The sequence below is a fragment of the Stomoxys calcitrans genome, chromosome 1 (genome assembly GCF_963082655.1).
Source record: "Stomoxys calcitrans chromosome 1, idStoCalc2.1, whole genome shotgun sequence".
NCBI lineage: Eukaryota > Metazoa > Arthropoda > Insecta > Diptera > Muscidae > Stomoxys > Stomoxys calcitrans.
Genome location: NC_081552.1, coordinates 145,295,162 through 145,319,842, shown reverse-complemented (window position 1 = coordinate 145,319,842; position 24,681 = coordinate 145,295,162). Strand labels below are relative to the sequence as shown.

Here is a 24,681-nt window from a genome sequence, read left to right as displayed (position 1 = left end):
TGGGATATTCTATTTATTACATGGCTTTTGAAAGTTAGTTTTGGCGTAAAAATTGCTCCCAAATAAGCATACTCAGCAACAATGTCCAATTCCTGGCCTTTGTAGTACCACTTTTCTTGGGTTGACAATCTTCCCCCGTTCCTAAAGACCATAATTTTCGATTTGCTCGTATTGACTTCCATGTTCCACATGTTACAATATTCCTCCAGTTTATGGATCATACTTTGTAAAATTTGTATCTCTTCAGCCATGATGACAATGTCATCCGCATACATAAGGATTCGGATATTTCTCTCCTGTATGACAATGCCGCCTTCCAGGTATTCGTGGAGGTCATTAATATATAGAGCGAATAGCAATGGCGATAGAAGACATCCTTGCTTAACGCCTGATGTGGTATCGAAGTATGTAGAGAGTTCATGACCATTCCAAACTGCTGATTTCGTACTTTCGTACAAGCTTTCTATCATTCTGACAAACTTAAATGAGATACCCATTGAAAATAGCTTGTATATAAGAGATTTCCGAGACACATTATCAAAAGCGGCTCTAAAATCTACAAAAAATGCATATAGCTTTTTCTTTTCGGCCAGCTTAATAGCTGCAATAGACGCGAGGTTATAAATATTGTCTGCTGTTGAGTATTGTCTTCTACACCCAGCTTGGTATTCCACCATTATTCCGTTTTCTTCAACCCAGTGTGCTAGTCTTTGGTTTAAGATTCCCATAAATATTTTTGCTGCAGTATTCATAAAGGATATTGCTCTATAATTGGCTGGATCGTTGAAATCTCCTTTTTTATGGATTGGAAAGATGATAGTCTTAACCATTAATTCTTCTACACTGCCCGCTCTGTATGCATTCGAATATACTCTAGAAAGAGCTAATAAAAATTCATCCGTAGCATGGATGTAAAATTCGTAGGGTACTCTGTCCTCTCCTGGTGCTTTATTGAACTTAACTTTGGATAGCATGGATTTGATTTCCTCTAGCGTTATAACTCCATCTAGTAGACTATCCTGAATCATACTTGGAGCATATTGGATATCTAGTGAAATTTGTTTGGGATTTAATAAGTTCATAAAATAATCCTTAAATGTGTTAGCGGTTATTGCGTTGCCCACTTTAAATTCCTGTCTATTTATTTCCTTTGCCAATTTCCACCATTCCTTCCCGTTATTGATATTATTTATCCTTTGATGTAGTTGTTCAAAATAACTTAGTTTTGCTGCTTGGCATACTTCCCCATAAGCTTTTTTATGCCGCATATATGTTACCCGGTGCTGTTCATTTTGACTTTTTCTAAATTTATTTAAAGACATAAAAACTTTTTTTCGCGCCCAGTAACATTTTGTATCGAACCATTTATTATGTGGGCTAAATTGTGGAGTATTTACACACTCTGTAGATGAAATAATAATATCAGTAAGTTGTTTTATTTCAGTGTATTGGTTTTGATGAGCTAGATTCTTGCTGAGTTCTCTTTGATATTTATCCTTATTCGACACTTTCCATGTGATTTTCGGCAATAGGCTGAGTTTATTATTTATGGATCTATTATTCTCTAATTTTAATTCCAAAATTATGGGTAAGTGGTCTGACCAAATTTGTTCATCTACTTGGTAAGATTGAACTAGATGTAAAAGCTCTTGGGATATCGCACAAATGTCATTTACTGAGGACCCAACTGTACTAATGAATGTGCAATGCCCTTCTTTATCGCCTTCTGTCTGCCCATTTAATATCGTGAGGTTGAAATCGTTACAGAAATCCAGATATTTTCTTCCCTTTCCATTCACTTCTTTATCCATAGATTTTCGTTCTTTATAACCGGCTGCAAAAACTTCCTCGTGTATTGGTGAGATAACTTGTTGTAGCTCGCCTATCCTCACATATACGTCGCCCAAAATTATTAGATTATCATTTTCGAAATCGTACATACTCCTTTTTAGTACGGAGAATTCATTTTCCCAATCAGCACTTCTGATATATAATGGTACAATCGTCATTTTCTGATACCCGCACGATACGATAATACTCAGCACCGAAGTTCCTTGTTTGGAAATCATACCGGATATTCCTTTGGTTAACATTTTTATTAATAGCCAACATAACTCCACCCCGATGCTCTTCCAAAATTATTAATTTTCTTTGCAAAATATCCAAGATATTTCGAAACCAGGCAGGTATTTGTGAAATCTGGGAGCTTTATCTTCAAGAGTATGTGTTTCCACTAGTATTAAAATATCAAAACTCGTTATATATCTGAAAAAATTTGGGTACAAGAATTTATTTTCGAATCCATTTATGTTATATGACATAATTTTTAATTTGTTTATCTTATCTATATTCACTTTAGGGCGTAGTGAGATGTGAGAATTTAAAAGTTTTTTGAGTTTATTTTTTCCAAAATAGCATCAAATGTTTCCTTTTCAATTTCTTCGCCGTATAGTTTTCTCAATGCAATTTCAGCTTTATCTTTTCCACAAATTAATTCGTTTTTGGCCACTCCATACAAACCACTTATCGTGAATTTTGAACTTGTCGTCTCTGACCGATTATCTTATGCTTGGTACTCACATTCCAGATTAATTTCTTGATGGATAAGTTGTATAGTTTTGTTGCGTCGGCGCCTTGGATTTATATCTCTGCTTATCGAGATTTTGGTACCCGCAAGATTTCTTGTAGTTCCTAATAAATATAATAATGTGGATTCCGAATCAAGTTCCGCAATGACTGTGCCAAGTTTCGTTAAATTTCGATAAGATATGTGCCGACATGATTTGCACATCTATTTTTAAAATGTTGTTGCAGACTTTCTTCACAGACTCCATTGCATTCTTCTCAAAACTAATTCCCCTGAATATTAAACTTATTGTTTTTGATTTGATTCTCTAACCATTTTATTTCTTCCTCGCTTTCCTTTTGATAATTTTGAAGAATATTTATCTCTTCTTTTTAATTTTCTATTTTCTTCCCGAAGTTCTACGAGCTCTGCAGAAGTAGAAGCTATTCCTGCTTTTACTTCTTCAATATCCGACTTAGTTGGCAGGCTTTCCAATTTTTCTTCCAAAAGATTGTTCGTAGTTAATTTCATTATATTCATTAACTTCTTCCACGTCCATATTACCTACTGGTTTTTTTGCCATTTTTCCAAAATCAGGTGATGTTTCAGCTAGCTTTCGTTTTGTTTTGCTGGGTAGTAGGAGTAACTGACATATTTTAAATTTATGTGTAAATAAATTGGTGTTGGCAACACCGCGCTGACATAGATCAGTACGCAAACCGTAGGTCCGGTATACAAATTATTGTATTTGAGTGGCAACACTAGGTATGCCTGACAGTTTAGAAAAGAGAATTGTTTTGTTTTGATTTGTTCTGTTTACCTTTTGTATGTGTTGAATCGGGTAACATTGAGTGTTTTACGAGTTTCCAGTGAAAAATAATTTTAATTATCCAGTTTGTAGTTTTTTGAATCCAAAATATTAAGTGAAGAAAAGCCTGCACACTCTGCTCTCCATCCGCCAATCTTCCACGGGACACGACCCCTGTCCACCGAATATTTCAGCGCCCCCAAGTTGCTCAGAAACGAAGATAAGTATCAAAATACGGGAGCCACGGAGAAAAGCGTGTATGTACTTCCAATGTTATTTTACGAATCTATATAACGACATATAGCAATATGTAGCTCCAATGTAAATAATTTTCGGGAATGGAGTATGAACCTGATATCCACTTTTGGGGCAAAGAATTTGGCTATTCCAATCCACCACCAAATCCAAGAGAATGAAGTAGATCTAACATTGCAAATTGCAAATTTTGCCCATGAACATTCCGCTAAGGAACAGGGGCAAACTCACATATCAATGAGTGCAGTCCGATTTAAATTAAAGTTCAATAATAAGGGGCCTCCTTTTTATAGCCGAGTCCGAACGGCGTGCCGCAGTGCGACACCTCTTTGGAGAGAAGTTTTACATGGCATAGTACCTCACAAAATGTTGCCAGCATTAGGAGGGGAAAACCAACGCTGAAATTTTTTTCTGATGGTCTCGCCAGGATTCGAACCCAGGCGTTCAGCGTCAAAGGCGTACATGCTAAACTCTGCGCTACGGTGGCCTCCTGTAGATCTAACATACTAACTTTAATGGCGGACCTTTACCCTATTTCCAAAAACGCAGGATCTCGGAGATGGGTGGTATATCTAGGGAGCCGCCCCACCTCCAAAGTCACCACCAAAATGGAATATAAACCAATAATGACAATATGGGTCTCGAATGAAAGGTATTTGAGACCAGAGCACGAATTTGATATATGGGGGTCCGCCTCACTGTCAAAAACTCCCCCATACCGTACTTGACAATTGCGATCCATGGTGAAGGGTATATTAGATCCGGCCTCGAACGATCTTATAAACAATTTTACTTGTTTAACTTCTTTTGCAACGTGAGAAACCTTAAATGAGTAAGTACTAACAAGTAAAAGCGTGCTAAGTTCGGCCGGGCCGAATCTTATATCGATCTTGGGTCTTGACTTCCTGAGCCTCTAGAGGGCGCAATTCTTATCCGATTGGAATGAAATTTTGCACGACGTATTTTATTATGATTTCCTATTGTTTGCACAAATATTTCTTATTAGTGTAGGTCGGTTGGTATTGTAAATGGGCCATATCGGTCCATGTTTTGATATAGCTGCCATATAAACCGATCTTGGGTCTTGACTTCTTGAGCCTCTAGAGTGCGCAATTCTTATCCGATTGGAATGAAATTTTGCACGACGTGTTTTGTTATTATGTCCAACAACTGCGCGAAGTAAAGTTCAAATCGGTAAATAACCTGATATAACTGCCATATAAACCGATCTTGGGTCTTGACTTCTTGAGCCTCTATCGTGCGCAATTCTTATCCGATCAGAATGAAATTTTGCACGACGTGTTTTGTTATTATGTCCAACAGCTGTGCCAAGTATGGTTCAAATCGGTTCATAACCTGATATAGCTGCCATATATACCTGATCTTGGGTCTTGACTTCTTGAGTCTCTAGAGGGCGCAATTCTTATCCAATTTAAATGAATTTTGGCACGTAGTATTTTGTTAATGATATCCAACAACTGTGCCAAATATGGTTCAAATCGGTTCATAACCTGATATAGCTGCCATATAAACCGATCTTGGGTCTTGACTTCTTGAGCCTCTAGAGTGCGCAATTCTTATCCGAATGGGACGAAATTTTGCACGACGTGTTTTGTTATGACATCCAACAACTGTGGCCAAGTATGGTTCAAATCGGTCCATAACCTGATATAGCTGCCATTATAAACCGATCTTTGGTCTTGACTTCTTGAGCCTCTAGAGTGCGCAATTCTTATTCGATTGGAATGAAATTTTGCACGACGTGTTTTGTTACGATATCCAACAACTGTGCCAAGTATGGTTCAAATCGGTCCATAACCTTATATAGCTGTCATATAAACCTATCTTGGGTCTTGACTTCTTGAGTCTCTAGAGGGGCGCAATTCTTATCCAATTTAAATGAATTTTGGCACGTAGTATTTTGTTATGATATCCAACAACTGTGCCAAATATGGTTCAAATCGGTTCATAACCTGATATAGCTGCCATATAAACCGATCTGGGATCTTGACTTCTTGAGCCTCTAGAGGTCGCAATTATTATCCGATTTGCCTGAAATTTTGCACGACGGATTCTCTCATTACCATTAACATACGTGTTTATTATGGTCTGAATCGGTTTATAGTCTGATATAGCTCCCATATAAATCGATCTCTCTATTTTACTTCTTGAGCCCACAAAGGGCGCAATTCTTATTCGAATTGGCTGACATTTTACACGAGGTCTCCAACATATAATTTAATTGTGGTCCAAACCGGACCATATCTTAATATCGCTCTAATAGCAGAGCAAATCTTTTCTTATATCCTTTTTTTGCCTAAGAAGAGATGCCGGGAAAAGAACTCGACATATGCTATCCATGGTGGAGGGTATATAAGATTCGGCCCGGCCGAACTTAGCACGCTTTTACTTGTTTATTTTTATACCCTCCACCATAAGATGGGGGGTATACTAATTTCGTCATTCTGTTTGTAACTACTCGAAATATTCGTCTGAGACCCCATAAAGTATATATATTTCTTGATCGTCGCGACATTTTATGTCGATCTAGCCATGTCCGTCCGACCGTCCGTCCGTCCGTTCGTCCGTCCGTCTGTCTGTCGAAAGCACGCTAACTTCCGAAGGAGTAAAGCTAGCCCGCTTGAAATTTTGCACAAAAAACTTCTTATTAGTGTAGGTCGGTTGGATATTGTAAATGGGCCATATCGGTCCATGTTTTGATATAGCTGCCATATAAACCGATCTTGGGTCTTGACTTCTTGAGCCTCTAGAGTGTGCGCAATTCTTATCCGATTGGAATGAAATTTTGCACGACGTGTTTTGCTATGATATCCAACAACTGTGCCAAGTATAGTTCAAATCGGTCCATAACCTGATATAGCTGCCATATAAACCGATCTTGGGTCTTGACTTCTTGAGCCTCTAGCGTGCGCAATTCTTATCCGATTGGAATGGAATTTTTTGTACGACGTGTTTTGTTATTATATCCAACAACTGTGCCAAGTATGGTTCAAATCGGTCCATAACCTGATATAGCTGCTATATAAACCGATCTTTGGTCTTGATTTCTTGAGCCTCTAGAGGGCGCAATTCGTATCTAATTGGAATGGAATTTCGCACGACGTGTTTTGTTATGATACCCAACGACTGTGCCAAGTATGGTTCAAATGGGTCCATGTTTTTGATATAGCTGCCATATAAACCGATCTTGGGTCTTGACTTCTTGAGCCTCTAGAGGGCACAATTCTTATCCGATGTGAATGAATTTTTGCACGAAGTATTTCGTTATGATATCCAACAACTGTGCCAAGTATGATTGAAATCGGTCCATAACCTGATACAGCTGTCATATAAACAGATCTGGGGATTTGACTTTTTGAGCTTCTAGAGGGCGCAATTCCTATCCGATTTGGCTGAAATTTTGCATGACGTATTTTATTTTTACTTTCAACAACTGTGTCAAATAAGGTTCAAATCGGTTCATAACCTGATATAGCTGCCATATAAACCGATCTGGGATCTTGACTTCTTGACCCCTAGAGGTCGCAATTATTATTCGATATGCCTGAACATATAATCCAACATATAATTTAATTGTGGTCCGAACCGGACCATATCTTGATATCGTTTTAATAGCAGAGCAACTCTTTTCTCTTATATCCTTTTTTGCCTAAGAAGAGATGCCGGGAAAAGAACTCGACAAATGCGATCCATGGTGGAGAGGGTATATAAGATTTGGCCCGGCCGAACTTAGCACGCTTTTACTTGTTTTTATTCAAATTGGCTGAAATTTTACACAACGGCTTCTACATTCAGTTTAATTATGATCCGGACCATCGGACCATAAGTTGATATAGCTCCAATATCATAGCAATTTTTTTCTTTTATCATATGTATGCCTAAAAAAAAGAGATACCGGGAAAAGAACTAGACAGATGCGATCCATGGTGGAGGTTATATAAGATTCGCGCCCGACCGAACTTAGCACGCTTTTACTTGTTAAGTTGATCAGGTGATATATTATATTTTAATGGTATGAAGTGCATTGTGGCCTGTTGGCCTGAATATGAATCTCAGACACATCAATTTGAAATCTTCCGGTAGTGATTTTAAGAAATTCGTTATCATGGGAACCTGGTTACGGTAATACTGAACTTTTTCTGATCAATACCAAGTTTATAGATGTGATAGAGTAGGTAGGGTTGGTGGAGGTGTGCTTATAGATGTTCATAACTCCTGAATGGGTTAGGCTTATGGTTTATGATGATATTGAGTTTTTATGCCTCAAGACGAAATATTTGGACAAGATTCACATTTTAACGTCATCCTATATTGTACCGAATTCGGAGATAGATATTAACCTTAGACATTCGGACTTGTTTGTTTGACTTCAACATACCCCAGATGTCGTGTGTCTCGAAAGGGAACGTGGTTGGCTATGTGCCTGTTTCATTAATAGTTTCTTCAATTGGTAAGTATAAATTCAGGAAGAACTTTTTTCATAAGTGCTTGTTTCGGATGAATAACATTCGTAACATAAGGGATAGAATTTTGGACCTGGTGTTTATGTCGATCGCGCATGTTTCCTAATGTATATGTTTGCCATTTGCGGAACCTGAGAATGGATGCCATTCGACTTGGATTTCGACTGTTGACGTTCAATTGCAAGTGGTTTGTAAAAAATGTTATAGCTAATGACACGGAGTTAGCAAAAATAACAAAATGTTGGTCTTTTTAGTAGCTATATCTAAAAAATCCGATCTGAACCATATACGACACGGATGTCGAAAAGCCTAGCATATGTCCACTGTGTTCAATGTTAGTGAAATCGGACAATAAATGTGCCTTTTATGGGCCCAAAACCTTAAACCGAGAGATCGGTCTATATAACAGCTATATTCAAATCTGGACCGATCTAGGCCAAGTTGAAGATGGATGTCGAAGGTCCCTAACACAACTCACTGTCCCAAATTTCGGCGACATCGGACAACTAAAGCGCCTTTTATTGGGCTCTAAAACCTTAAATCGAGAGACCGGTCTATATGGCCGCTATATTCAAATCTGGACCGATCTGTGCCATATTGAAGAAGGAAGGCGAAGGTGCTTAACTTAACTCACTGTCCAAAATTTTGGCAAAATCTGACAATAAATTCGCCTTTAATGGCCCCATAACCTTAAATCGAGAGGTCGGTCTATATGGCAGTTGTATCAAAATCTAAACCGACCAGGGCCAAATTGACGAAGGACTTCGAAGGGCCTAAGACAACACACTGTCTCAAATTTCATAAAAATCGGATAATAAATGTGGCTTTGATGGGCCTAAGACACTAAATCGGAGAATCGGTCTATATGGCAGCTATATCCCAAATCTTTACCGATCTGCGCCAAATTGACGAACGATGACGGAGAGCCTAACATAACTCACTGTCAGAAATTTCAGCAATATCAGATAATAAATGTGATTTTTTATGGGCCTAAGACCCGAAATCGGAGGATCGGTATATATGGCAGCTATATTCTAATGTGGACCTATCTGAGACAAATTAAAGAAGGATGTCGAAGGGCCTAACACATTTCACTGCCCCAAATTTCAGCAAATTAGGATAACAAATGTGGTTATTATGGGCCTAAGACCCTAAATCTGAGGATTGGTCTATATGGCAGCTATATCCAAATCTGGACCGATCTGGACCAAATTGACGAAGGATGTCGATGGGCCTAACAAAACTCACTGTCCCAAATTTCAATATCTCTATTTTAAAGGCTGTAGCGTGATTTCAACAGACAGACGGGTGCACATGTCTAGATCGTTTTAGATTTTTATGCTGATCAAGTATATATACTTTATAGGGTCGGAAATGGATATTTCGATGTGTTGCAAACGGAATGACAAAATGAAAATACACCTATAATTCGGTGGTGGATATAAAAATTATACTTTTTAAGAAATTTAAGAAATGGAATCTTCATTGAATTAATTCAATTATTCGAGAGCGATGAGGAATTATCTGTACAGTAAACCAAGTAGCTTTTAAAAGTTTGTGATTTTAAAGAGGAAGGTTCGAGAGTTACATGAAACTTGACTGTAAGGAAATGCTCGCAGATTTTTCCAAAGCAGCTATACCAAGTAGTGTTCCAGTTCAACCACTGCTTATGACATTAATAGGATGAATTATTTCAAACTTGTTATTCTTACTGATGATGAGGTGCTGAATGGTTTGAAATCATTTAGAGTACTAAGACACCTGGGCCGGATGGTGTACTGGCGAATATTAAATAGGCCACATACAGCCATATTCAACTATTTTTTTCTTCATTACTGGAGGTCAAGTTATATAATTCCTTTTCACGAAACTGGTAGCAGATGTATTATTGAGAATTATAAGGGTATTGCGAAATCAAGTACAATACCAAAGCTGTTTGAACTACTGGTTTCTCAAAGGATATCCCATTTTGTCACACCAACACGACTTTGTTAGGGGCAGGTTTACTTTGACCAATCTATTGGAACTGACGTGTCACGTATATGATGGTTTTTTTAAACAGAAATCAAACAGATGTAATTTACACTGATTTTAATAAATGTTTTGATGCTATAGTGCACGATTCATTACTGTTTAAACTTGGCATGATGGATTTCCCTTCTGTTCTTTCCAAGGATATAGCTGCTTATTGTGGTGCTCCACAGTGCAGCCATTAGGTTCATTGCTGTTCGTTGTTTACTCTAACGATCATCCATCAGTTATTCAGTTTTCAATGATTTTAGTTTTTGCAGATGATCTTAAACTGTTTTGTAATTTCGATTCTTCTTTGTAATTTCTAAACTCTCTAATCTGGTGTTATGTTAATGGCGTGGCGTCTAATATTAAAAAGTGCAAGAAGTTATCTCTTTTCAGGGCTAGGTCTGGCTTGGTCCAATTTCAGGTGAATATTACATAAGTTCTTATAAATTAGATAACTTTGATTCCTTTTTAAACGCGGTCATTATTTTGGATGGTAGATTACGTTTTAATTTGCACATTGACTCGTGCATCAAGAAAGTGAGTAATTTTACTTTGACGAAATTCTTTGGAATAATCAAGCAATTTACTTCCAGTGCATAAAATCATATCATTGCTTATAGTTTTAACCAGAGGTGCGGGGTCAGTCTTGGAGCCGGAGTCGAGTAATTTTGCCCGACTCCGAACAAAGTAGTAAAATATTTTTCAATAAAAACAAGTAAAAAGGCATTAAGTTCGGCCGAGCCGAACTTTGGATACCCATCACCTCGTGTATAAACCACCTTTCGTCATAATCCGGTGAAAAATGCATTATTTATGAACCCATAGCAGCTATATCCAAATATGGTCCAATTTGAACCAAATTCGTTGAGTGGTGTAATAAATACAAGTTATGTCAAATTTTGTGACTGCATCAAATTTCAGCGAAATCGGATGCACTTTTTATGGGACCAAGGCCTTAAATCGGGAGAACGGTCTATATGACAGCTATATTCAAATCTGAACCGATCTGGGCCGTTGTCAAAAAGGATATCGATAAACCGAATGCCACTCACGGACAATAAATGTGTCTTTTATGACCTTAAAGACCTTTAATCGAGAGATCGGTCTATATGGCAATCATATTCAAGTCTGGACCGATCAAGACCAAATTGAAAAAGAGGGCCTTACAGAACTCGCTGCTGCATTTCAGCGAAATCGGACAACAAATGCGCCTTTTATGGACTCAAGGCGAACGAACAGATTGATAGACGGACGGTCGGATTGACAGACGGATGGATAGACGGACGGATGGACAGACAAACGGACATGGGTAGATCGTCTTAGATTTTTACGACGATCTATTGTATATACTTTATAGGATCGGATACTTTAAAGGATCGGAAATGGTTTCAATGTGTTACAAATTGTCATTTGGTGGTGGGTATGAAAAATTACATTTTAAACATTTTTATACCCTCCACCATAAGATGGGGGGTATACTAATTTCGTCATTCTGTTTGTAACTACTCGAAATATTCGTCTGAGACCCCATAAAGTATATATATTCTTGATCGTCGCGACATTTTTATCGATCTAGCCATGTCCGTCCGTCTGTCCGTCCGTCCATCTGTCCGTCCGTCCGTCTGTCCGTCCGTCCGTCTGTCTGTCTGTCGAAAGCACGCTAACTTCCGAAGGAGTAGAGCTAGCCGCTTGAAATTTTGCACAAATACTTCTTATTAGCGTAGGTCGGCTGGTATTGTAAATGGGCCATATCGGTCCATGTTTTGATATAGCTGCCATATAAACCGATCTTGGGTCTTGACTTCTTGAGCATCTAGAGGGCGCAATTCTTATCCAACTTGAATGAATTTTGGCACTACGTGTTTTGTTATGATATCCAACAACTGTGCCAAGTATGGTTGATCTTGGGTCTTGACTTCTTGAGCCTCTAGAGGGCGCAATTCTTATCCGATTAGAATGGAATTTCGCACGACGTGTTTTGTTATGATATCCAACAACTGTGCCAAGTATGGTTCAATTCGGTTCATAACCTGATATAGCTGCCATATAAACCGATCTTGGGTCTTGACTTCTTGAGCCTCTAGAGGGCGCAATTCTTATCCGATTGGCATGGAATTTTTTGTACGACGTGTTTTGTTATGATACCCAACAACTGTGCCAAGTATGGTTTAAATCGGTCCATAACCTGATATAGCTGCCATATAAACCGATCTTGGGTCTTGACTTCTTGAGCCTCTAGAGGGCACAATTCTTATCCGATTTGAATGAATTTTTGCACGAAGTATTTCGTTATGATATCCAACAACTGTGCCAAGTATGGTTGAAATCGGTTCATAACAGGATATAGCTGTCATATAAACAGATCTGGGGATTTGACTTCTTGAGCAACTAGAGGGCGCAATTCCTATCCGATTTGGCTGAAATTTTGCATGACGAATTTTATTTTTACTTTTAACAACTGTGGTTCAAATCGGTTCATAACCTGATATAGTTGCCATATAAACCGATCTGGGATCTTGACTTCTTGACCCCTAGAGGTCGCAATTATTATCCGATATGCCTGAAATTTTGTACGATGGATCCTCTTATGACCATCAACAAACTTGTTTATTATGGTCTGAATCGGTCTATAGCCCGATACAGATCCCATATAAATCGTTCTCTCTATTTTACTTCGTGAGCCCCAATGGGCGCAATTCTTATACGAATTGGCGGAAATTTTACACAGGTCTCCAACATATAATTTAATTGTGGTCCGAACCGGACCATATCTTGATATCGTTTTAATAGCAGAGCAACTCTTTTCTTATATCCTTTTTTGCCTAAGAAGAGATGCCGGGAAAATAACTCGACAAATGCGATCCATGGTGGAGGGTATATAAGATTCGGCCCGGCCGAACTTAGCACGCTTTTACTTGTTTAGAATAAAAAAGTTTTGAAATTTTTATAGCAGACTGTTGTTTTCAACCTTGCTATTTTAAATTCAAGCTCGAGGTCTTCTTTTTTTATTTAAAACTAGCTGTGCCCGGCCCGCTTCGCTGCGCCTTCTTTAATTTTATATGGAGCAAAATGTTCCTTTGAATATTTAGGGTGTCTTCGGGGGTCCCCCAGACACTTGGCCCTGCAAAAATATCAGCATTATGCTCTTCTCTCAAATAACATTTATTAAAAACCCACATTGGTTTTGAGGGAGTTTACAGGATGAGACGTCCCCCAAAACATGGTCCCAAAATTGGTTATCAAATTCGTTTTCTTATCTCAAATACCTTTCATGTGAGCCACATATTGGCATGTTCGAAAAATGTTTACCCTTAGAGTGGTGTTTTGGCGAAGGGGTGATGCCCTAAATACATGGTCCTACATTTGGATATGAAATTCGTATTCTACTCCCAAATACCTTTTTTGAGCCCCATATTGCGATGGTCAGTAAAAATAGCTGTTTGTGGGGTATTTTGGGAAAGGGGTAGACCCACAAAAAATTGGTCTCGAAAGTGGGTATCAATTCTTGCTCTACCCTCCAATACCTTTCATTTAAGCCCCACATTGACATGGTCAGTAAATATACCCTATTTAGGGGTGTTTTGGAGGGTGGGAGGTTCCCCCAATCACTTAGCCCTGAAAATATATCAGCAACGTGCTCTACTCTCATATTTTTGAACCCCATATTTCCATTGGATATCAAATTCGTTTTCTAATCTCAAATACCATTCACTTAAACCCTTTATTGAAAAAGCCAGCAAATATGTCCGGTTTGGGGTATGGGCCCTAAAAACTATGAATATCGAGCTCCGCAGTATTGAACACCCAAATTTTCGTGGTGAGCAAATACGTCCTACTTGGGGGTTGTTATGGTGGTGGGACGTCCCCTAGACAGTTGGCCCCGAATGTTGATGTCAGATTCAAACCGGCAAACATGACCGGTTTGGGGTATGGGGCGGCCACTCAGTCACTTGGCTTTGAAAATATATATCAGATTCGTGTTCTACTCTAAAATACCTCTCATTTGAGCCTCATATTGCAATGGTCAGCAAATACTTCCCATTTGTGTGGTGTTATGGGGGTGGGGTGGCCCCATAGACACTTTTCCCGAACATTGATTCGGGCTTTACTTCCAAAGACCTTTCATTTGAGCCCCATATTGCGGCCCCTCAAACACTTGTTCCAATATATCAAATTCCCGTTCTACACCCAAATACCTTTTATTTAAGCCCCGTATTGCCATGATCAGTAAATAAGTCCTGTTTGGGAGGTGTTTTGGGGAAGGGGTGGCCCCCCAGTAACTTTGTCCCAAATTTGGATATCAGATTCGTATTTTATTCGCAAATACCTTTCATTTGAGTCTCATATTGCAATGGTCGGTAAATATGTCCGATTTATGGGTGTTTTGGGGGTTGGGGTGATCCTCCAAACACTTGGTCCGACAATTGGATATCAGATAGTTTTCTAATCTTAAATACCTTTCATTTTAGTCCCATATTGTTGAGATTGGTGTATATATATATTTGGAAGGTTTTGGGGTGGGACGCCCGCCCATCCAACATTTTTATACCAAATTTTTGTTTGTGGGTAACTATGAGAGACCACACAAAATTTCGCTTAAATCGCACCAACCATCTCCGAGACCTAGCGTTTCTGAAAATTAGGGTAAGGGGGAGGGTCCACTCCCCCTTCAGTACCATATTTTCACCACGGGATCATTATGCAATATCAGTGAAAATTTCACGAAAATCGGTTCAGCCCTTTTCTGAGTCCATAAGGAACACACAAACAAACAAACCTACAAACACAAATTGATTTTTATACCCTCCACCATAGGATGGGGGGTTACTAATTTCGTCATTCTGTTTGTAACTACTCGAAATATTCGTCTGAGAACCCATAAAGTATATATATTCTTGATCGTCGTGACATTTTATGTCGATCTAGCCATGTCCGTCCGTCTGTCTGTCTGTCTGTCGAAAGCACGCTAACTTCCGAAGGAGGAAGCTAGCCGCTTGAAATTTTTCACAAATACTTTTTTTTAGTATAGGTCGGTTGGTGTTGTAAATGGGCCATATCGGTCCATGTTTTGTTATAGCTGACATATAAACCGATCTTGGGTCTTGACTTCTTGAGCCTCTAGAGCGCGTAATTCTTATCCGATTGGAATGAAATTTTGCACGACGTGTTTTATTATGATATTCACCAACTGTGCCGAGTATGGTTCAAATCGCTCAATAACCTGATATAGCTGCCATATAAACCGATCTTGGGTTTTGACTTCTTGAGCTTCTGGAGGGCGCCATTCGTATCCGATTTGGGTGAAATTTTGCGTGACGTATTTTATTCTTACTTCAACAACTGTGTCAAATAAGATTTAAATCGGTTCATAACCTGATATAGCTGCCATATAAACCGATCTGGGATCTTGACTTCTTGAGCCCCCAATGGGCGCAATTCTTATTCGAATTGGCGGACATTTTACACAGGTCTCCAACATATAATTTAATTGTGGTCCAAACCGGACCATATCTTGATATCGCTCTAATAACAGAGCAAATCTTTTCTTATATCCTGTCTTGCCTAAAAAGAGATGCCGGAAAAAGAAGTCGACAAATGCGATCCATGGTGGAGGGTATATAAGATTCGGCCCGGCCGAACTTAGCACGCTTTTACTTGTTATATATAAGGCTAGCTGAACCCGGCCCGCTTCGCAGCGCTTCCTTTTGCACCATATGTATTATAGCTTTCTTTTTAATTGCTCTTCTTTGCATTTACTAAGTTACGTATATATATTGCGGCCATGTTTTTATAGAACTGTTGGACTATTGTGGAAGTTTGTCCCAGGGTAGGAGGATTAAACAAAAAATACCGAAAACATAATTTCTAACTCCCAATAGATGGAGCTGAATTTGTTGTTGGTGATGCTCGCTGTTCTTTACAATCACATTGCCATCATTTTGTCTATTTTTGAATTCAATCAAATTTCCACTTTTTTCGGCCTATCTAATGTCACCGTTGTGCATAGGTAAGCATCTTCGGCTTACCCACCAAAAATAACAGAAAAAATTTGAGCACTGGATATTCCTTCAATTGAAGTTGCAACAATAATTATTGTCCATTTATGACTTCAGTACAAAAACTTACGGCCTGTAGCACTAAATTAGTTTTTCCTTTTTGTACCCTCCATCATAATCTAATTTCGTCATTCCGTTCATCTGAGAACCAACAAAGCATATGTACCAACAAGGTATATGTATATTTTTGATCACCGTGACACTCTAAGTCGGTTTAGCCATGACGGCCAAATACTTCCAATACTGCCATTTGCACAAAGTTGGGATTTTGTATGGATCATATTGGTCTATATTTTGATATGGCTGCCATATAAAATGATTTTCGATCTTGACCTCTAAGCGACGCAATTCTTATCCGATTTGTATATAGTTTTGTATATGATATTCTGTTATGACTTCCAACGTCTGTGCTAAGTATGCTTCAAATCGGTTTATAACTTGATGTGGGTCCAACATAAACCGATCTCCTAATATGACTCTCTGAGCCTCTAGAGGGCGCAATTTTTATGCGATTTGGCTAAACATTATTTTAACGGCTTCTCCTATGACCTTCCATATACGTGCCATATATGGTCTGAATGGGTCCATCACCTGATATAGCTCCCATATGAACCGATCTCCCTATTTTAATTCTTGAGCCACTATAGGGCTCAATTCTAATCCAATTTTTGCTGACATTTTGCGCAATGACATCTACTATGGTCTCCAACAGCCAAACAAAGCATGTTCCGAATTGGTTGATTACCTGAAATAGCTCCAATAGCTTTGCAATTTATATCCATTATTTTTTGTTTGCTAAAGAGATAGCGGGCAAAAAAATGACAATTGAGATCCATGGTAAAGGGTATGTATGATTTGGCCCGGCCGAACTTTTCCCGCTTTTATTGTTGTCACTTGATTCGTTCGCCAAGTCATTGAAAACAGCTATTTTCCCTTTATAAAATCAGCCCCAATGACTTGGCGAACGAATCGAGTGACAAAACAAAAAAAAAAATGTGTGCTCATCGGCATGCCACTTGGGCTTGACTATAAAAAGGATGCCTTTTATCTTTCAGCTAAATTTTCCATCAAACACGCTCCACTGAACTTTCGCTTTCAAGATGTGAATGAAAAATGTCTCTTACAGCTCTGATTCTGTGTACGTTCGTTGAGCCTTCCCCACTAACAGTTTAACACAAACTTGGATATTCGTACTCTACTAAATACATTTTTATCTATGGCAAAGATAGCCACATAAACTACCTGAATTATTTATCTTAGGGTGGGAAATTTGCAAAAATTAGTACAGCAAACAACCGCACATTCCCATTTGAGGGTGGGGAGCCCCCTAATTACTTGGACCTCATTTTTTATGTCACATTCGTCGTGTAGTCCCGAAAACCTTTCATTTGAGTCCCATATTGATACTTATGTCCAATATGTTTGCTTGGGGGAGTTTTTGGGGTTGGACGACAACTCGCATACTTCACCCAAATTTTTAATACCATATTCGTATTTTACCCCCCAATACCTCTCGTTTGATACCCATATTGTTCCTATTGGTCCACTTTTGATTTAAGGTGGTGTTTTTGGGGTAACGGGGGAGGGTTTGCCTCCTTCCAATATCAAAAAAACGAAAAAACCCTTTCCTCCTTCCTGACCATTATCGTAATTTACTCCCAAATACCATTCATTTGAGTCCCATATTGTCATTATCGTCCATTACACCTATATTAGGGGGTTTTGGGGTCGGGGCGGCCCCCCAGTTACTTGAATCCAATTCTTAATACGAAATTCGTAGTCTATTCTTGAATCCCTTTCATTTGAATCCCATATTGTTCCGATCGGATCACTTTTATTATGGTGTCGTACTTTTAGGGTAAGGGGGAGGGTCCGCCCCCTACCAATATCAATAAATTATATAGCCTATTGCTCTATTCGGACCACTTCCCACAATCTGTGAAAACTTGAAAAAAAACGGTTCAGCCGTTTTTGAGTCTATACGGAACAAACAAATTTACAAACCCACAAACACAAATTCATCGTCACAAATCACGTCACAACACAAAAATCAATTTGTGTTTGTTTGTTTATGTTTTTGTGCGTTCCTTGTAGACTCACAAACGGCTGAACCGATTTTCTTAAAATTTTCACTGATGGTGCATAATGATCCCGTGGTGAAAATAGGGTATAAAATTTTTTGATATCTGAAGGGGGAGCGGATCCCCCCCCTTACCATTATTTTCAAAAATTTGTGTGCTCTCTTATAGTAATCTACAAACAAAAATTTGGTATACAAACCCCAAAACCCACCATATAAATCGCAAACCCTATCCTACCACCAATCTCTACAATATGGAAATCAAATGAAAGGTATTTAAAACTAGAAAACGTATCTGATATTCAAGTGTTTGGGGACCACCCCAACCCCCAAATCATCCCCAAATCGGACATATATACCAACCATGGCAATATGGGACTCAAATGAAAGGTATTTGCGAGTAAAATATGAATCTGATATCCAAATTTGGGACGAAGTTTCTGCGGGGTCATCCCCCTTTCCCAAAACACCCCCCAAACAGGACTTATTCACTGATCATGGCAATATGGGGCTCACATAAAAGGTATATGAGTGTAGAAAACGAATCTGGTATCCAAATGTTGGACTCAGTCGTTGAGGAGCCACCCCTCCCCAAAAACTCACCCCAAAGGGGACAAATGTAAGACCAAAGCAATATGAGTGGAGAACTTGGGGCGGATAATAATAAAAAGACGTAGTTGTTGTCAGGTTGCGAACTAAAATTGAACTCACTTTATTAAAATCAATTTCTTAACTCTAAACCTAAATCTATATGTACAAATATCTTAACATATACGGTCACACACGCAGCGATATGCCTATTTAAAGATGCACTTAAGACCACCCTAGACAAATGCAGCTACATTCAAAATGCACATAAAAATACAGTCTTATCTTCTAATGTAAATACTCTAACATATCCACACCATGCGGCCAAACATCACCAAACGCCACATGTGGGAACTTATAACACGAAACTATTATAGACTAAATGCTGCTGGCTATATTATTAAACATTTTATCTCCTAACAATTGATAAGAATTAAACTGACTGTGTGTGACCTAAGAATACAGTTCTTACAAAACTGTCCATATTGCCGGCCTTAAAAGATCCCAATCTTTTAACAATAACAACATCCAATCATTCAATTTTTATATTAATTATTTTGCTAATTAGAACTAGAATTTTTAATATAAAGATTAATTACATGACTTAATCGATGTGACACATTATTGACTCCGTTAATTTTTATACAATAATTTTTATACAATTCATGATATAATATTTGAATATTCTATCTAAGTTGGGGAAGGGCGATGGATACAGGCAGATACCGGCTGGACAAATGGCATAGCTTTTTGATGACAAAGAATAACGCAACAAGGATACCAGTGATGACAATGCACGTTGTAAAACTTAGACTATAGTGCGTTAAGTGATGTGTATCCAGATGAACAGGGAAACCCAAAAATGTATTTACCTTCGGTATGTCTGGCAACTTGTAGATTTCGATATCGTTCTTGAGTTGTAGATGGGTGAGTGGTGGTAAGGATGATGAGATGTTGAGATGGGGAAATATGTAGTTGACGTTGCTCTTGTAAGTCTCGTGCGCCCATAGTTTCATTTCTTCAGTTTCAAGAGTACAACCCGGCTGCATTCTTAATAATCCTTGATCTTGGAGCACAATGTCTTGTCGATTTCCATCACATTTGATATCGGTGGATGATCCGTTCGTTATAGAGAAAACCCAAGCATTTGGCACATGGAGCTGCTTCCAGAAATTACGAAACTTTGTAATTGCGAACTCACAGCTATCTGGAAAGACTTTTGGATAAACAAATAGCTTTACTTCGCATTCGGATGACTCTCTAGCGTTGTAGATGGGATGTATTTGGGGGCATATCGTCAAATCTTTGATTTTTTGGCATCTGGTGAATTCGTCTTCCTTCATGGTGTAAAATAACGTCTTTTCTTCGTTGATCATTAAGTAGTTGCTGTGCGTATTCAACTGGACTGACATTCCATCATGGATTATAGGGTAAGCTTGAACTGCATACGCCAAAAAGTGATCCACATTGATCAGAGGGAGCCGTATATTAAACAGCATATACTCTTGTGTAGTCCTGGTCGTCACATGAGCTATCTGTGCTAGCTCCATTGGTGATTCCGTTGGTAAATGGAGCTTCTTACCAACCGATGAATTGATTATACGTATCTGCTGCCTGAATGTCTTTAGCGGGAGAATTTCATGAAGGAAACTGCCCCGAATGTTAACCATCACATCGATCAAATCTCTCTGAATAGACTCCACTTCTTGTAATGTCGCAAGCAATTCGGTTATCCGCAGAATTATAACTTCTCTATTCTCAAGAGTGCCGATCTCCTTTTGCAGCAACTCGGAGGATTCACGCAGCTTCTCTATATTTTTGAAAACGGCTTGGTTCTGCTCCTTGATAATTCTCGCGGTGATGTCTTGAAGCGATGTCTGGTTATTTATCAGCTCCAACATTGCACTTTGGTTCGCATCACCCAAATTAATTCTCCTCACCAGCTCATCAGCATGCTCCTCATCCATCAGCCCAAATAATGAACGAAGTATTCCTCCAACAAATGGTAGCGCCGATCTTTTGTTTCTTCGAACCGGCGCTGATGACATTATGAGCTCATGTTGATTTATTATGTGATCGTGGGCTTCTCGCAACTGCTGAATTACTCTCACTTGCTTCATATCGGGTATATTCTGCATCTCGACATTAAGTTTTTCGACCGCTTTGCCGCACGCCTTTACACTCGCCACATATTCAGCCATATTTGCGTGTGCCACAATATTCCAGGAAGTTTTCGTCAATCCAACAACAGCCACTTCCTCAAAGAAGACGCCGGATTTATCAGTAAAATTAACTATTTCTACTTTAGCTCTAATTGGCTTAAAAATAGCTAACATTAACAACATTACAATGAACATATTTTTACTTTTAACATTATTTTTTCTTTCCTTCTTCATAATTATAGCCGATTTTACCGACTCATTTATTGTCTTTTTGTTTCTTATTATGGTCGATTTGTCCGACCCTTCATTATCAACTTCTTCGTCGATAGGAAAAGGACAAACATTGTGAACCGACCTTTTCGTTTCTCCATTGCTTGTCCTTACGTCTATCATCCGGCACAATCCATCCGAACCCATTCTAGTTCGGATGACCCTCCCCCGCCTCCAGCAAAGGGGCGGAAGGTTGTCCTCTTTTAATAATACCAATGTGCCCGGCTTAATATTCTTACTTTTTTCCACCCATTTGTACCTCCTTTGAAGCTCGGACAGATATTCGTTGGACCATCTATCCCAAAACTCTTCCATTCTCGCCTGTACGTCCCTCCAATGTCCCCGCAAACCTTGGTAACTTTTATTATTTTCTCCGTCAATAACTGTTGAAAAACATTCCCCGATGAGAAAATGCGAAGGCGTCAAAACACTAAAATCATTGGGATCGTCTGACAAGGGGGTTAACGGACGAGAATTTAAAACGGACTCAATCTGCGCCATGAGAGTACTCATTTCCTCAAATGTCATTGTCCCCTCTACCACTCTATTTATATGTCTCTTTACTGATTTGACACAGCTTTCCCATAAACCACCTATATGTGGCGACCTAGCCGGAATATTTAACCACTCAATATCCCGTTGAGCGCAATATTCGTCAAGGTCTTTGGTCAGGTCGCTGCTCCTAAACAGTTCATACACCTCATGTAAACTGTTAGCTGCCCCAACAAAATTTGTGCCATTATCTGAATAAATCTTCAAAGGACAACCCCTTCTGGCCACAAATCTCTTTAAAGCTCCAATAAACGCTGCTGCTGTCAAATCCGAGACTACTTCCAAATGAACAGCTTTCGTAGCGAAACACACAAATACGCAAACGTAAGCTTTGTCAGTCCTTTTTCCTCTAATCTTATAATGAATTATTATTGGTCCTAGAAAGTCAATGCCCGTATTTAAAAATGGCCTAGTCCTGATAACTCAATCTTCAGGAAGATTTCCCATAAGTTGGTGCAAATTTCTGGGCTCGGCTTTAAAACACCTGTAGCACTTACTTACCACCTTTCTTACCAGTTGCCTTCCACGTAGCGGCCAAAATTGTTGCCTAAATATTGCCAGTAACCCTTGAGGTCCTATATGCTACTTTTCAATGTGCACCTCTTCTAGCATTAATTCCACCACTCTATTTTTGTACGGAAGTATCATAGGGTGCTTCGCTTCGAAAGACAAATTGCTATTTTGTAGCCTTCCTCCTACTCTTAAAATACCATCTGAATCCAAAAACGGACACAGCGTTCTAAGATGTGAAGACTTCGTCACATTTGCCCCCTTTTTCAGAGCAGATATCTCCTGTGCAAAGCTATCCCTTTGAATGTCATGCACTATCAGCCGAAGAGCCTCTTTTTTGTATATTATAAATGACTTCGAAGGACCCTTTCTTGCTATGTTGACAAATTTTAATACCCAGGCTATTACATTTCTTAAAAATGCAAATTTGTTCCGGTGGTTTATCTTCTCCCACACCACTGTTCCTTTTACTACGACACCTACCTTAGCCATCTTTTTCAACTCGGGAATCTCAATTAGTTGTTCTGGTTCCACGAATGTCAAATAGCTTTCCTTCAAGAAGGCTGGACCTTCAAACCAATTCTTGTGGTCAAGCATTTCTTTAGGAAACACACCTCTGGATAATAAATCTGCCGGATTCTGCTGGGATGATACATGTCTCCAATTCGCTACAATAGTCTTGGTTTGAATATCGTTTACTCTATTGGAGACAAACACCTGCAGCCTAGCCGGATCAATCCTTATCCAATTCAGAACTATAGTGGAATCGGTGTAATAGAAAACATTGTCAATTTTAATTTGAAAATTTTCTTTTATTTTCGAAACTAATTCCACCAGTAATGCAGCGGCACACAGTTCTAGCCTGGGCAGCGTAACTATCTTGGTCGGTGCTACCCGAGATTTGGAGGCTACTAATCGTACCGAAATGTCACCCAATGCATTTATAGATTTCAAATAGACCACTGCTCCATAAGCTCTCATTGAAGCATCGGAGAAACCTATCAATTCAACCCTCTTAGGTTCGCAGCAAATCATGTGACGCCCTATTTTAACGTAATTGAGCGCCACCAATTCCTTCTTTATTTTGGACCATGTCGAGCCTATTTCCATAGGAACTTCGTCATCCCAATCCATCTTTAGTTTCCATAGGTCCTGTAATAATATTTTCGCAGATACAATTACGGGACCCACAAAACCAAGAGGATCAAATAGCTTAGCTGTTTCGCTCAATATTGAACGTTTCGAAAACTTTCCATCCTCCGTGGCCTTGTACTTCAGGGAAAATACGTCGCTACGCGGGCACCACATCACTCCAAGCGCCTTCACAGGCAACTCTTCGTCCTCTATATTAAGGCTCCCCTCAATATTTTCTTTTGCAATGCCCTCCAATATTTGGCTGTTATTTGCACACCATTTTCTTAACGGCATGCCGAATTCGAGCAATATTGCCTCCAAATTCCTTCTCATCTCCACAACCTCCCCAAGACAATCTCCCCCAGTCATAAGATCATCCATATAAAAGTCACTCCTTATTGCCTGAGATTCATTTGGATGTGTTGCCTCCTTTAAGTCTGCTATCCTTTGCAGACATTTTACAGCCAAATATGGAGCACATGCTGTTCCATATGTAACTGTGTTTAATGCAAATGTTCTCACCTCTTCATTCGCATTAAACCTCCAGTATATCAACTGGAATTTGCGGTCGGAATTCGCAACCCATATCTGCCGATACATCTTCTCAATATCGGCAGAAAATACATACTTATACTTCCTAAATCTGAGCAGAATACCAAATAGCTCATCTTGGATTCTAGGCCCAGTATATAGTATGTTGTTCAAGGAATAACTGGTTGATGTCTTACAAGAAGCATCAAATACCACCCTTAACTTTGTCGTTGAGCTCTCTGGCCTAAGGACGCAGTGATGAGGTAAGTAATATCCACCCTCTACACTCCTTATGTCCTTTACCACCTCCATATGACCCAATTCAAGATACTTTCTAAGGAAATCATGGTATTGTATCCTAAGGTCAGCATTCCTATTAAGCTTTTTTTCTAATGCCATGAATCTCCTCTTTGCAATAACGCCAGAACTCCCCAACACCTCAACATTTTGCTTAAATGGTAATCGTACCTCGAACTTACCGTCTTCCGCTCTCCTTACACCCTCCTCGAACAACTCCTCACACCTCTTCTCCTCTGATGTAAGCTTCACCGCTCGTGGGATCTCTTCTATCTCCCAGAACTTTTTCAGCAACTCATCACATCGAGTCTGAATTGTTGCTACAACCTTTCGCTCCTTGGAAGATTTATCAATTGTCGCGGGACCACT

General features: G+C 39.1%; 1 protein-coding gene across 2 annotated transcripts in view; it reads left to right on the top strand.

Moving 5' to 3' along the window:
- Positions 1 to 3,360: 3,360 nt before the first annotated feature.
- LOC106095011 (putative nuclease HARBI1) overlaps positions 3,361 to 24,681 on the top strand; it is a 72,651-nt gene continuing 51,330 nt past the window's right edge. For both annotated transcript variants that reach the window (XM_059370804.1, XM_059370803.1), the window contains exon 1: positions 3,361 to 3,631. The gene's annotated coding sequence lies outside the window, so the exon portion shown is untranslated. The remainder of the gene's footprint in view (positions 3,632 to 24,681) is intronic.